Source organism: Gracilinanus agilis, chromosome 1 (genome assembly GCF_016433145.1).
Source record: "Gracilinanus agilis isolate LMUSP501 chromosome 1, AgileGrace, whole genome shotgun sequence".
NCBI lineage: Eukaryota > Metazoa > Chordata > Mammalia > Didelphimorphia > Didelphidae > Gracilinanus > Gracilinanus agilis.
This window is the reverse complement of record NC_058130.1, coordinates 145715005-145729931: the sequence shown is the minus strand read 5'-3', so window position 1 is coordinate 145729931 and position 14927 is coordinate 145715005.

The following is a 14927-nucleotide window of genomic DNA, read 5'->3' as shown; positions in this document are numbered from 1 at the left end:
CCCCTTATTTATCACAGCCCTGCAGAGCTGTCTGAAATGGACCAGCTCTGATCAGTTTCAGCCCCATCCTCCCAGGCCAGGCAAAGCCCGCCCCGGGCAGCTCAGCGCATGCCCCCCCACTTCTGCCCAGGTCCCTCCCCTTACCCCCCCCAACCATGGAGCCCCGCCCCCGGCCGGAGGGCAGCGCTAGGACACAGGCAAGAGGCGGGTACTGCCCGGAGCAGGGGAGAGGGGGTGGGGACCAAAGCACCACCCCCGCCCTCAGGGAAACCCGGGTGCTGGAGGGCTGGGGGGGGCGGGGGTCCGCAGCCCAGATGGGAGGTGGCGGGGCGGGGGTCTCGGAGGAGCTTAGAGCCCTAGGGGAACTGAGGAGGGTGTGAAAGAGAAGGTGGGAGGAGGGGAGCTAAAGGAGTGTAGGGTGATCTGGGAGGGAAGGAGCTCCTAAGAGGCCTAGTGGGGGCCAGGGTGGGGAGGGAACATCTGAAAAGACTGGGAAGAAAAGCCCCAGAGCGGACCAGAAAGGGGAGGAAAAGACAGTGGGAGGGAGGGAGGAGGCAGGCAGGCAAGCAAGCAGGCAGGCAGCAGGCGGGGGAGACTGGAGGTTTGCAGCAGCCGTTTAGATGGGATTGAGCGTGGTGGTGGTGGCGGCGGCGGCGGCTGAGCTGTCTGGGATGGGAGATCCGATGGGACCGGGTCGGGAGGAGAGCACTGTGGGGGCGGTTCCTCTAACTGGGTGATAGGGGGAGGGGAGGTCTAGTTGGGATCCTGCAGCTCCCTTCATTCCGTTTTCCTTGGGGTTTAGCTGTGTCTAGCAAAAGGAAGGCAAAAGCTGTTTCCTCCTTCCCCCGAGGAGCCAGGTCCGTCCAGCAGGCTCCAATTGGGGCTTCTCCAGCGCCTCAGGTTCTAACCTTGGCCAGTTACCTTCCTCCAGGCCTCAGTTTCCTTGTCTCAAGTCTGGTCTGGAAGGAATTCCTGTGAGCTTTAATTTTCCATAATCTTATCTGGACAGGAAACCTTCTGTGTGCCTCTGGGGTATCGAAGAGCAAAAGGCCAGATGTTCCCAAAGTCAGAGCCTTGACAGTCTTGGCCCCAGGGGAGTGCACTGAAGGAGGAGGTGCTCAGGGAAGGAGGTGATGGGGGAGGAGGGCTGGCGGTAATCAGAGGACTGGGCCACTTCCAGCTTTTAAAGATCCTTAGCAGTAAGGCTTAATAATAAAAGAAAACAAGGGACTGCTTGGTGGCTCAATGGAATTGAGACACTTCCTAGCTGTGTGACCCTGAGCGAGTCACTTAACCCCCTTTGCCCAGCTCTTACCACTCTTCTACCTTGGAACCAATATACAGTATTGATTCTAAGACAGAAGGTAAGGGTTTAAAAATAATAATAATAATAATAAAAGAAAATCTATTAAGACAAAGTAAGGCACCAGAAAAAAACAACTAGAGACAATCTGGATATGCAAATACAGATCTCTGTATGTGTGCATTTACCTACATGAGATGTATAGCTTTTTGATGCTTCATTTTAATATATAATACATGTATATATCTATGACAATCTGGTGTATTGCCTAAAAGGCAGGCTGCAGACAGGCTTGAGTTCAAGTTCTCTGAGCCCTTTGAGCTATGAAACTGTTGGGCAAATCAACTGGCTTCTGCCCCAGGAGTCTCAAAGAGTATAAATTATAGACTTGTTGCTGATCTGCTAGAGTGGAAAGGAGTTTCCACTAAAACTTCTATTCCTGTGAAATCACAGTGTGTTCATGTACAGCCGTGTGTATTTAGTAAATACTTTTCTGGTTGTTTTTCTGTACAAATGCACTAATTATTGAAGGAAAATCTTGCTTTTGTGCAATGTCTCTATTGGTGCTTAAATAAGACAAAACCATTCAAATGTTCCTGGCCCCTCCTTGAACCATGCTTCTACTTCTTTATGAAATTTGAGGTCCCAAGTCAAATGACACCCCTGCCCCCTTTCCACTGGCTTAAAGGCTATGACCCACTCTTAGAGACTCTCTTGGTCCTGGCCTTTGTTCCCTTCTCCATTGTGTACCCTTCTGGTCTGCTGGCTGCCTGGAGCCTACTGTGACCTCTGGCCACAACACAGTATGTATAGACTGAGGACAAATGCTTCCTTACCTACACTCTGAAGGAAGCAGCATCTGAAGTGACTGACTTCAAGAGAAATTAGCCAACTTTCCATTATCCGGGCCAATAGAGGGAGCCTTGGTCCCAATTCCCTCCAATTCAAAACAATTTCCAAAAATCATTCCTATTTATCTTTATTATACATTACTATTTTATGTAGCCTATTTATCTTTCTAAATAGATTGTGCCTGGACTGATACAATCAATTCCCAGGCATCCCCATGTTCATTATCTACTCATACATCATCTGTGATTTTACCTCCCTTTTTTTTAAGCCCTTATTCCCCAGTATACTTCTCAGTTACCACCACCACCACCCCCTTTCCCTAGCCCCAGGCTCAGAAAAATACAAAGCCCCTTAATATTGGCATAACCAAATCATCTGTCTTTTAGGAAGGTATATCCTCCCTTAAATGAATTACCTGACATCACATTTATAGCACTTTGCTCTTTGCTCAGCTATAGCCCTACTATGTCTAGGAAGTCAAACAAGGATGGGTCAGCTTAGAAGCTGGAAGGAATAGCAAGTGTTACAAACTTTAAAGAAGTAGTGAATAGTATATAATAATGGGCTGGACTTGGATTTGGGAAGACCTACAGTGAAATTCTACCCATGACACTCAACCAGTTAGGTAGCAATGGGCAGGTCACTTCACTGGGACTCAGTCCCTTCTCCAAGACTGTACTTTATTGAGGGTTTTAGTAGAAAGAAGTTCTCCCCCCCCCCCACCTCAACCTGATGTTCTTTGATCAAGGCAATGAAAGTGAGGCAGGCAGTACAAAGATTATCCCCGTTTTCTGCTATGTAAATTGAGGCTCACATCTATCAGGGTATGAATCCCAGCCTTCCTTCCACAAATCCAATCCTCTCCAAATCAGAATGCAGTAGAGAGACAAGTCGATTGATTTTATCTGCATCTTCACACACATTCTTCCACCACTACCACCACCTTTACTATTGTGGATAGGCTGGAATCAGTAGTATTAAAATAATTAACTCTTTTTACCCAACCAGCCCACATTTACAATGGGAGTAGGCCTGGCTTACACTGTAGAAATGGCCAGAAATAGATCCAAGGATCCTAGATTTAGAACTGAAAGAAACTTAACAGTTATTTAGTCCAAAGCCTTCATTTTGAAGGAAGCTGAGGTCCAGAACCATGAAGAGATTTATCTCACACAGAATAGGTAATGAATGGCAGAGCAGGGATTTGAACCCTTCTTGGAAATTAACCAATATTTCCGCTGCCCCGTGTTGCCATCCTCATCAAATAAACCGAAGAGCACATCTGGCAATGCAAGGTAGGCCTCTGCTCCCATTTTGGAACCCTGAGGAGTAGGAACAAAAAAGTAGTCCCAGTAGGAACCCTTTTTGTATTTTTTTTCTAACAGGAAATAAGCATCTAGTAACTGTCAGAGAATCAAATTGAAGGTGAACTCCAGCCCCATCCTTCAGCCATCCCAATAGATGAAAATCTAGAGTTAACAGAGAATAAATGGAGGATGGAAGAGAAGTAATTTACAAAAAGGTACTTCACATGCCTTTGAATAGGTATCTTCTACCTATTCCCCATGGGGGACAGCCTTCTGAGCTTGGAATCAGGAAGATTCATCTTCAAGAGTTCAAATCTGGTCTCAGACACTAGCTATGTGATCCTGGGCAAGTCATTTACCCTGCTTGCCTCAGTTTCCTCATCTGTAAAATGTGCTGGAGAAAGAAATGACAAACCACTCCAGTATCTTTGCCAAGAAAACCCCAAATGGGATCACGGAGAGTTGGATATGACGGAAAATGACCAAATAGCAACAAAGGCCCCACCTCCACTCATTTGAAATAGGAGATTTGTCATACAATGGCTCAATTTATAACCCTTTTCAGGAGCATATGAATTTTGGACAATAGGGTATACTTATAACCAAATAAGAAACAAATTTATTATTAAACAGAACAGAAATTTATCATTTAGAAAGTGAGGAAGGCTATACACATATTATCCACATTTTCTGCTATGTAAATTGAGGCTCAGGTGATGAACTGAATTACCCAAGGTCACCCTCCCGTTTCCAAGGTGAAAAGAACACTGGACTTGGAGATAGGAGATAAATTGGTGCTGACTCCCACCTCCAACACTTACTATCTGTGTGATAATGGGTAATTCCCTTCACCTCTTTGGGTGAATTTCCTCATTTATCAAAAATCTTGAAATTGCCAAAATTTTTTTAAACCCTTATTTTTTGTCTTAGATGATTCTAAAGCAGACGAGGAATAAGGACTAGGCAATTGGGGCTAAGTGACTTGCCCAGGGTCACCCAACTAGGAAGTGTCTGAGGCCACATTTGAACCCAGGATGTCTGTCTCAACACCTGGTTCTCTATCCAATGAGCCACCTACCTGCCCCTATAATTGCCAAATCTAAAGATACTTTCTCAATCCTCAAACTTCTTGACTTCTCTACCATATCATATCCTGTGGATCACCTCTTTTTCCTGGATAATCCTACTTGTCTGGATGTTCATGACATGGTTCTCTCCAAGGTTCTTCTACCTGTCTTCCCAGATCTACAAATCCAGCCTTAGTTTCTCTACAGAGCCAGCAATGAAAATCACCAGCTTCTTCTGGGACATCTCAAACTAGATGGCAAAGGCCTCTTAAAATGCTCCATATCCATAACAGAACCCCAGAGCCTCCTCACTCCCAAACTTCCCCATAACTCCTCCCTGCCACCTGGGCTTGAGATTGGATTTCCATCCTTGATGCCTTGCTTTTATTCCACCAGACCTCATCTCAAATCTTGTTACTTCTGCCTTCATAATGTCTCTCCTGTACATTCCCTTCTCTCCAATCACAGACCTGGTTCAGACCTTCTTCACCTTTCATCTCAACCATTGCAAGAGCTAGAGAGCTTCTAATTGGTCCCGGTCCCTCAAGTCACTCCTCATTCCAGTCCATCAGCTGCTTGGCTGTCAGAGTTTCCTAAAGCATAGATCTGACTATATCATCTCCCACACATATGATTCATGGGCTCCCTAGTACCACCAAATAAAATAGAAATGACATTGTTTGATGTTTAAAAAAGGGTAGAATGAGACTGGGTCCAGTGCTCTGAGATTGGTATAAATGTCAGCTTTTCTTATTCCATCAGTCCTCAGAAGAGTTGAGATTTTGTTGGTTGTGGCACCTCCTCTCACTAACACAGGTCACAGCCCTTAATAAATGTGGCCAATCAGGTGTTGAGTTTCTCTGAATTAAGCTAGGTTGGCCCTCCAGCTTGTATTCAGACCTTGTATTCTGTTGACCACCCTTTTGAACCTAGAAATACTTTCACAATACAATGAGTCATAAGAAGACGTTACTGGCTTGACAGTACTTGAGGTGACCTCAAGTCAGATCCAAGTTCATATCTGGCCTCAGACTGTGATACTAGCTGGGCAAAATCACTTAACCCTATTTGCCTCAGTTTCTTCATTTGTAAAATAAGCTGGAGAAGGACATGGCAAATCACTCCAGTATCTTTGTCAAGAAAACTCCAAATGGGGTCATGAAAAGTCAGAGATGACTAAAACAATTTATTTATTATTATTATTATTCCTGTTGACTCCTTAGGAGCATGGGGCCGCAACCATCTCACACCAGCGGACTCTGTTCTGGGCAACTTCCCCCAGCTGGGCCCATGTCATTCCGACTGTTTTTGTTTCATTTTCGGCAGATCTTCGCCAGGTCTGTTTTGGTCTTCCGACTTTCCTCCTCCCCGAAGGGTTCCAGCACAATGCTTGTCTGGCTATGTTGTCTTCCGGTTTTTGTAGCATATGTCCTATCCATCTCCACTTACATTTCTTTATGACCTGACTAATGGGATACTGGATTGTTCTTTCCCAGAGACTAGCATTGGAGATCTTTTCAGGCCATCTGATGTTCAAGATGTAGTGTAGACATCTGTTAACAAAGACTTGGAGTTTGTTGGTGTTGACTTTCGTCACTCTCCAGCTTTCTGATCCATATAGGAGGACGGCCTTTACGTTGGTGTTGAAGATTCGGAGCTTAGTGACGAGGGACAGTGCTTTGGAGATCCAGACAGACCGTAAGGTGTTAAATGCCTGTCTGGCTTTGTTGATTCGGTTTCTGATGTCCTCATCTGCCCCGACGTCCTTACTGACAATGCTACCCAAATAGGTGAAGTGGTCCGTCTCCTTGATGTTTTCTCCCTGTAGATGGATTGGCAGGTCCTGTCTACTGTTGACTGTGATCACCTCACCTCGGTCTTCTTCTTGTTGATCTTCAGACCTGTCTTCTCCGCTTCTTCAGAGAGTCGTGCAAGTTTGGCTTGCGCATCCTGCTGCTTGTGAAAAAGGAGACAGATGTCATCCGCGAAGTCAAGGTCCTCAAGCTGTTTGGTATGAGTCCATTGAATGCCTGTATTGTTGTCCTTGGTAATTCTTCTCATGGTCCAATCTATGACCATCAAGAAGATAAGGGGCGAAAGCATGCAGCCTTGCTTCACTCCGGTCTTCACTGTGAAGGGAGCCGTAAGTTTCCCATTATGGATGACCTGGCAGGTAAAGTCTTCGTATAACTGCTGGATGATGTTGATGAGCTTCGGGGGAATCCCGTAATGCTGCATCAATCTCCAACAATGGAACAACAAAAAATTATCAACTCACTTTTTTATAGTGTTTCATGGCTATATTGTGCTGTCTTCCCACTATATCAGGAAATATTATTCCCATTTTTGGAGATGAGAAAACTAAGGCTAAGAGAAAAGAAATAGATTGCTTATAAAAGGAATCACTATGAGTACACTAATACATTTTTGGTAGAGCTATGAAATGACACAGCCATTTTGGAAAACAATTTGGAATTATACAGATAAGTAACCAAAATGTTCCTACCTTTTGAATCAGGGATTCCATTACCAGGGTTATCCCAAGGAAGCCATCAATAAGAAAAAGGATCCTATATATTCCAAATTATTTATAGCATGGCTTTTTGTGATAGCTAAGTATTAGAAACAAAGTAGATGCCCATCAATTGGGGAAGGGCTAAACAAATTTTGGTACATGAATGTAATAGAATATTACTGTACTGTAAGAAATGATGTATGGATTGGGGCAGCTGGGTGGCTCAGTGGATTGAGAGTCAGGCCTAGAGACAGGAGGTCCTGGGTTCAAATCTGACCTCAGACACTTCCTAGCTGTGTGACCCTGGGCAAGTCATTTAACCCCCATTACCTAGCCCTTACCTCTCTTCTGCCTTAGAACCAATATACAGTAGTGATTCTAAAACATAAAATGAGTTTTTTTGTTTTTTAAATACTATTTGTTATATAAGATGGCTGTCTGGGCAGGGAAAAGGGAGTGATACTTGGGATACTTGTGATATAAAAAAACATGATATCAATAAATGTCTTCAAAATCAAAAAAACCTAAAAATAAATAAAAGGAATTACTGTGAATAATGACTACGTTCAATGTTTGTATAATACAGGCAAGTGGTTCCATGAAGCATAAGAAAAAGAAAATGTACAGAATCAGAAGAGAACTAGACTCAGCTCTGCCACAAACATGCTCTGTTCTCTTCTAGGGCCTTGGTTTCCTTATTAGTCAAAAAAGAGGATGAGACTACCCAATTTCTAAATCCCTTTCCAGGCCCAACATTTGTGCCACGATCTAGGACCTGTTTCACTGCCCACCCTAGTTCCACATCCAGAGCCAGGCTGTTTGCTCTCTCCATAACTGAGCTGCTGTGTGTGCCCCCAGCAGGATTTCTCTTTGGCATCTGGGAGAGCTCAGAGCAGAGGACTTGTTAGAACCTTGCTAGGGCCGGACTCCAATAGCTTTGCCAGCAACAGGAGGTTCCAAATCCTTAGCTGAACCTGCACTTCCTGTGCCCCAAACACTGCCTGCTATTGGAGCTACCCTGGCTTTTCTTGTCAGGCCACAGCAGGGGAAAGACTATGTTCCTTCATAATGGCATTAATAATAAGAGCTGACAGTTGCATAACACCTTTAGGTTTACAAAGCCATTCACATTCCTTATCTCACTGGATCTTCCCAGCAACCCTGCAGTGGAGGTTCTGGTAGTGTGATGATCATCATTTTCAAGAGGAATCCATTGAGTCCCCACAGTATATCAAGAACTGTGCTAAATGCTAGAAAAAAAAAAAAAAAAGAAAAATGATAGTCCCTGCCCTCCAGAGGCTGCTACTCTATTTGAGGGACTATATACCTGCAAATGCAGACAAAATAGATCCAAGGTAATTTCTAAAGGGAGGCCCTGGTCCCTGGAGGTCTCAGGAAAGGCCTTGTAGGACAGTGATGATGATGACCTGAGCTTTACTCTGAGTGAAGGGAAAGGCAGAGGGGAGAAAAAAATATATTCCAGGCATGGAGGGCAGACTGTACAAAAGCAAGGGGATGGCCTTTATGTCTCTAGCCCCTGGCACATAGTAATTTAATAAATGTTTTTTATTTAATAAAAATATTTGACACATTGATTCTTCATCTGGAAAACAGGGATAATAATGCTGAAGTACTTATATTGTAGAATTTGCTAAGGGGATCCAGTGAGGATATGGTATGGGAGACACAGAAAGAGCAGTTTAACTAATGCATAGAGTATATGAAGGGGAGTAATGTGTAATGAGACTGAACATGTAGACCTCAGACTATATAAAATTCAATAGGAGTTTGTATTTGATCCTAGAGATAATGGGGAGCCATAGGTTTATTGAGACTGGAGAGGGAAAAGTCCTGAGGCAGAGAAACCAATCTGGAGGATATTTCAGTCTTTTCATTGAGAGGTGATGAGGGCCTGACCCAGGGTGGTAGCACTGTGAATAGAGAGAAGGAAACAGACTCAAGAGCCATTTTGGAGGTAGAATCAACAAGATTTGGCATAAAAAATGGAAAAACAGAAGAAATGGAGGAAGGATAATTGGCCCGTGATCACATGCTAATGTCTTAAAAACAGGAGTCAAATGCAGGCTTCCCCAACTTCCAAGGCTAAGGCACTGCCTTCTATACCACATTGCTAAACTCTGAAACTGGACCTGTCAATTAGTGCCTCTATCCCCTCCCAAGTGCTCTAGGCTTCAGTTCCATTTGGAAGAATTAACCATCTGCACTAGGAATCAGGAAGTGACTTCCTTCCCAGCTGGCCCAAAGCAGTATAAGGAGGGGGCTCCACCTTTTGTGCCCAGCTCAAGAATCACTCCTCCCTTCGGTCTTGTTTCCTCCAGTCCCCTGAATACCCATTGCCCAAACTGCCAGTTTGGAACACCCTTGTTTTGTTACTTACCTGTCTTATTTATATGGGCAGAGACTTATTCATCTTTGTGTGCCCCAAAGGACAGCACCTTACACATAGTAGCCACTTATCATTGGCTTCAAGGAACTTTAAGGAAGTAGTTTGTTGTTCTCCCTCTGTATTCTGTATCTATCCCACCTGATCAGACTGGAATTGTCTCATCATTCTTGCTGGTTAAATGGTTCCTGCTTCAGTCTCTAGCCAAACTATGAAACTGCCTCTGACCAGCATATACCAATTATTTTCCCTACCTTCACCTTTCTCTTTGCCAGCTCCTCTCATTTTGGCTGAGATAACATCATCCTCCAAGTTACCCAGGTTCATAACCTCTAAATCATCCTTGGCTCCACCCATTCAGATGCCAAGTCCTGTCAATCCTACCTCTGCTACCTTTCCTTCCATCCCTTTTTCTACATTTACTCATTACCTCTGACCTAGACTATTATAAGTCTCCTTACAGGTCTGACTTTGAGGCCTTTTCCCTCTCTCTATCCATCCTCCACAGAGATGCCAAAATAACATGGAAAGTTCTCCTGATCAAAAGAAACATCAGCATCTCACTATTGCATCTTGGATAAAATATAAGCTCCTTAGCTTAGTATCCAAGGCCATCATAATTTGGCTCCAACTTTACTTTACAACCTTATTTCACATAATTTTCCTCTATATTCCAGCCAAAATGGATTGCTGTCTGTTCCATCTTCCCACCTTTGAGAAGTGAATAAAACACCAGGTCTGGAGTCTGGAATACCCTTCAGCTTCCTCAGCTGGATAATAATAACATCTATCTGTCACAGGGTTGTTGTGAGGATCAAATGAGATAATATTGGTTAAGCACTTAGCATAGTGCTTGGCACATAGTAGATACTATAGAAATACTAATTATTATATTATTATGATGCTTAAAATATATAATATTCATAATTATAGCACCTAATTATAAATATTATATGTTATTCTTAAGTCTGTGTATTATGCCTTCTTTTTTCTTTCTTTCAGAATCCTTAATTGATAGGGTAAGTAAGAGTGCCAGACCTGGAGGCAGGAAGGCCAATCCATCCTCAGATGCTTAATTCAATATGTGTCTTTGGGCAAGTCAAATAACCTCTGTCTGCCTCAGTTTCTGTAAACAGGGGATAATAATCTGTAAAATGAGGATAATAATGGCACCTATCTCCCAAGGTGGTTGCGAGGATAAAATGAAGTAATATTTGTGCTTTGCAAATCTAAAAGTGCTATATAAATGCTATCGATCATTATCATCATCATTATTATTCTTTCAAGGTTCAGCTCAGGTACCACCAACTAGATCAACATTTTCCTAATCCTCCTAGCTCTTAGTGCCACTTTCCCTCTTCAAATGATCTTTTCTACTTATCTGTGGGTATGCTGTATCCTTTCTTCCCTATTTCCCCAAAATAATGTAAGTTCCTTGAGGGCAGGGGCTGTTTCATCTTTGTCTTTGTATCATCCATGCCTTCTGCTTCCTAAGTGCTCAATAAGTGTAAGTTGAGGAGCAGCTAGGTGGCTCAGTGGATAAAGTGCCAGGCCTGAAGTCTGGAGGACCTGGGTTCAAATTTGACCTCAGATACTTCCTAGCTGTGTGACCCTGAGTATGGGTCACTTAACCTCAGTTGCCTAGCCCTTATCACTCTTCTACCTTGGAACTCATAGCAGTAACCATTCTAAGACAGAAAGTAAGGGTTTAAAAAAAAGTATTAAGTTGAGTTGACTTGTTAAAGGAGAAACTTAGGGAAATCTGAGATGACAGACTCCTCATGGGCAGAGACCTGTGGTTATACTTGTATTCACCCACATTGCTTGACATGAGGCTGGTCACAGAGTAAATACTCAATAAAGAAGTAAAGAGAATTGTGTTCTCTAGGGAATATTCATTACCTGAGCCTTGTCCACTTGTGACCAAATCATACCAAATCAATGTCATGTTCCTCCTGAGACCAGCCCTATGCTTCTTGTGCTGAATAATATAGGATTAGAAAACAAAATCCTTAAACTCTAGGGGTTTATAATAAAAAAAGAAGAGTAAAAAATATACCTGAGCTGGGAAGGGGTTTAGAGGGCTTGTAACGTGATTCCCCCTCCCCACACCCATTCCCATATTTTGCAGATAGGGAAATAAAGCCAGAAAGTGTAAGGGGTTTGACAGAGGTTGTGCAGTTAGTTGGTGGTGGAGCCATGACTAGAATGTTGGTTTCCAGACTCCCAGCTGAGGTCTATTTCCCTTATAATGGTTGGGGAAATGAGACTCACACACATAGAACAACAGTGAGTAAGAGGAGACAATATAATTAACTGATAAATTGTAAGTCGGGAACTCATCCCTGACACAGAGTAGCTTGCAGAGAACACACAGTAAATGAATCTGGGACAAATACAGATCAAAACCCATAATAAATAGTTATTCCTCCTGCACTGAGCTCATGCACAAAGAAAGAGTAATTGGGTAAAATGAGATCAGGGTGACTTATTAACCTTGTGCTGGCTGGCCACTTGGTTTCCGTGTGTATATGCGCCTGTGGCCAGCCAGTCCTTGAAGCATTTTGTGAGTGTGTGTGTGTGTCCCTGAGTCCTTGCCATATTCAGTGCTGGGAGCTGTAGAATGGGTGTGGTGTTTATTCTGGGAAGCAGTTCTCAGTCCTGGCTGCTCCTTACACATTCTACCAGCAAGGACTCCAGGTCACGGCTGAGAATTGCTCTGGGGCGAGCATTTATGACCCAGCTCCACCTGCCAATAGAATGGGTCTCAAGGCTTGGGTGTGCCCAGAAAGCACCAGCTCTCCCAAGCGATGCCAGCCTGCTTCACTTACTGGGTCTCCACCCTCTTTCCAAGCTCACCTGATCCAGAGGAAACTTATCCTCAGGGGATTTCTAAGACCTCATGTTGGGTAGTTTAGTAAAGAGGCTCCATTCTGGGCTCCAAGAGGATAAAGTGTGGTTTGGGTTGTCTAGTGGTCCACTGGGGGAATTGAACTCGAGAATCTCAAGACTTGGGTTCAAGCCTAACCTTCTCACACTTCATAATAGCTGTGTGACTGGAGGCAAATCATTTAACCTCTTGGAGACTGTGAAACTTCTTTAAAATGAAGATAGCTGACCTTTCTCACAGGAGTTGTTCTAAGGAAAGCAGTGTGTAAATCTAAACTCGCTCTATTAATGGGAGCTCTTATGGCTGAGGGAAAGCCCGTCTTCCTTCCACGTTGGGAAAGATAGCTGCTCTCAGTCCAATACGGACCCAAAGGAAACTCGCCCAAAGCCTAGCACATGCCCGGACCAGAGGCGCAGCCCGAGAGTGGGGGGATGTCCAGAATTTAAATCCCAATTCACAGAAATGCCACATACCCTCCTGGGAGACCTCCTCGGGTCACAACTCCATAAAGCTGCATTCGCCCCCGCAACTGAGTGGGAGGTTGACGGGTCCCATTCCCGCCCCAAAGAGCCGGGGCTGGCCCAACCTGGACCACACCCCAGGAGGATGGGAGACACTCGCTGGCACCTCTCCTGCCCCGCCCCCCATCCTTGGACTACCCCTCCCTCGCTCCCTCTGGACAGCCCCTCCCATCCGCCCGGGCCTCGAGGGAGGAGACCACCTTGGGGAATGAAGGATGGGGGTGGGGGGCGGACATTTTTGAGACGTGACCAAGTGGAAACTCCCTCCCGGAGGCGGAAACCGGGAGCTCCCCCTCTGAGACCCGGAGCTCTGGACTCCCCTCCTCCGCCCTAGAGGGATCTCCGGGGAAGAGAGGACCGCAGCTGTTCCCAGACTCCTCCCCGCCCTCCCTCCCCCGGCTACCGGTAATGAGACGTCCCACCCCTTCCCCCACGCTTGGCCGCAGTTCAGCGCCTTATGAATATTAATGGACCAGCCTCCCAGTTGGGCCGGAGCGGGGGGCGGGAGGGGTGGCGAGGGCGGAAGGGCGGGGCGTCCCCTGGGTCGCCGCTGGCCGCGCGCCCCGCTCGTCCCTTCGTAGGAGGCCCGGCTGGCGGGGGGCAGGAGGGAGGAGAGGCTAACGCTACGCCCGTCCCTCCCCCCACTCCGCCCCCCAAATCATACCCGGGGCCTCCACCCGGGCGGGCCCCCTGACTCAGCGGGAGGCTCTGCCAGAGACTTGACCTTGTGGAGCTGAGTCCCCAGTTCCCTACAGTTCCGGCCCCCCCCCAAACATTCCCCTTTCCCTACCCTGACCAAGACACATGTGAGGCCGGAAAACGGGACCTCGAAGCGGGGTAGGGGGTAACTACTCCGCCCAGCTAAGCCCAGAGGATAGGCACGGACCCTCCAATTCCGCTCATGTCTTTAGTTCTGCCTCCACCCCCAACCTAAACCCCCACTCTCCGCCACTGCCTCAGGGACTTAGAGCCCCAAGTGTCCTTGTGAAGGTGAGGACCAGAGATGTAGAAGCTCCTTGAAGATGGAGGACTGCCTACTTTGTGCCCCTTGTCAGTATGCTGTCACATAGTAGGCTCTCAATAATGTTTGTTAATTGCTTTGCTGGTTAACGTTTGATCACCTCTACTGGAAAGGGACAATGGTACTGGGCTCCAATATAGGATGATGGAGTTGATAACACCCTTAGAACAGTGTTAAAAGCTGTGAAGCACCTCAGAGGTCATCAGATCCTATCCTCTCATTTTGTAAATGGGTAAACCGAGGCCCAGAAAATTGAGTCAATTGATTTACTCAGGACCAAACAGTAACTGTGAAGGCTGGGACCCAAGTGGTCTGACTTCTAAACCCAATGCCCCGCTTCTACTATATCATATTTGGTGATCCCTACAAGTCTTTCCCAGTTCCCATATAGAAGTTTCTTCTTTAACCTGGAGATTATTTTTCACAAGACTCTCCCTTCCAGCTCTGACATTCTATAAATCACAGGCCTATTTTGTGGTGAGCAAATCACACTTGGGACATAGATGCTCCAGGCCATTTCTGCAGAAAAATAAACCCCTGGCACCTCTTTGCTTAGTCTCAAAGCTCTGCAGGCCCTGAAGTTTATGCCCTGAAATCCCCAAACTAATCCAAACTCAATGCATTTGAGAGAGTGACTCTCTGGGAAACTCCACTGACATCTGCTCTAGAGGGAAATGCTTTTTATCAACTGGGAAGCACTTGTCACCCCTCCAGGGCCTGGGAGCCTGTTTGAGTGGCAGTGGGTAGGCAGGGAGGAAAAAGAGGCCCATTCCTGCTGAGTATAGTGGAGGAAGCTGTGTATGGCTGAGTGCTCAAGAGAACTAACAAAGAAGATGTCATCGAGCAGCCCATCCATCCAGACAGGGCCTTGCATTTCGAAAAGCTTGCAGCCCCTTCCCCAGAATAAGCAGAGCTTGTGCTCAGGATAGACAGGTTCATTCACTCAACCATCTAACCATGGAGGATTCAGAAACATATATATATATATATATATATATATATATAGATAGATAGATAGATAGATAGATAGATAGATAGATAGATAGA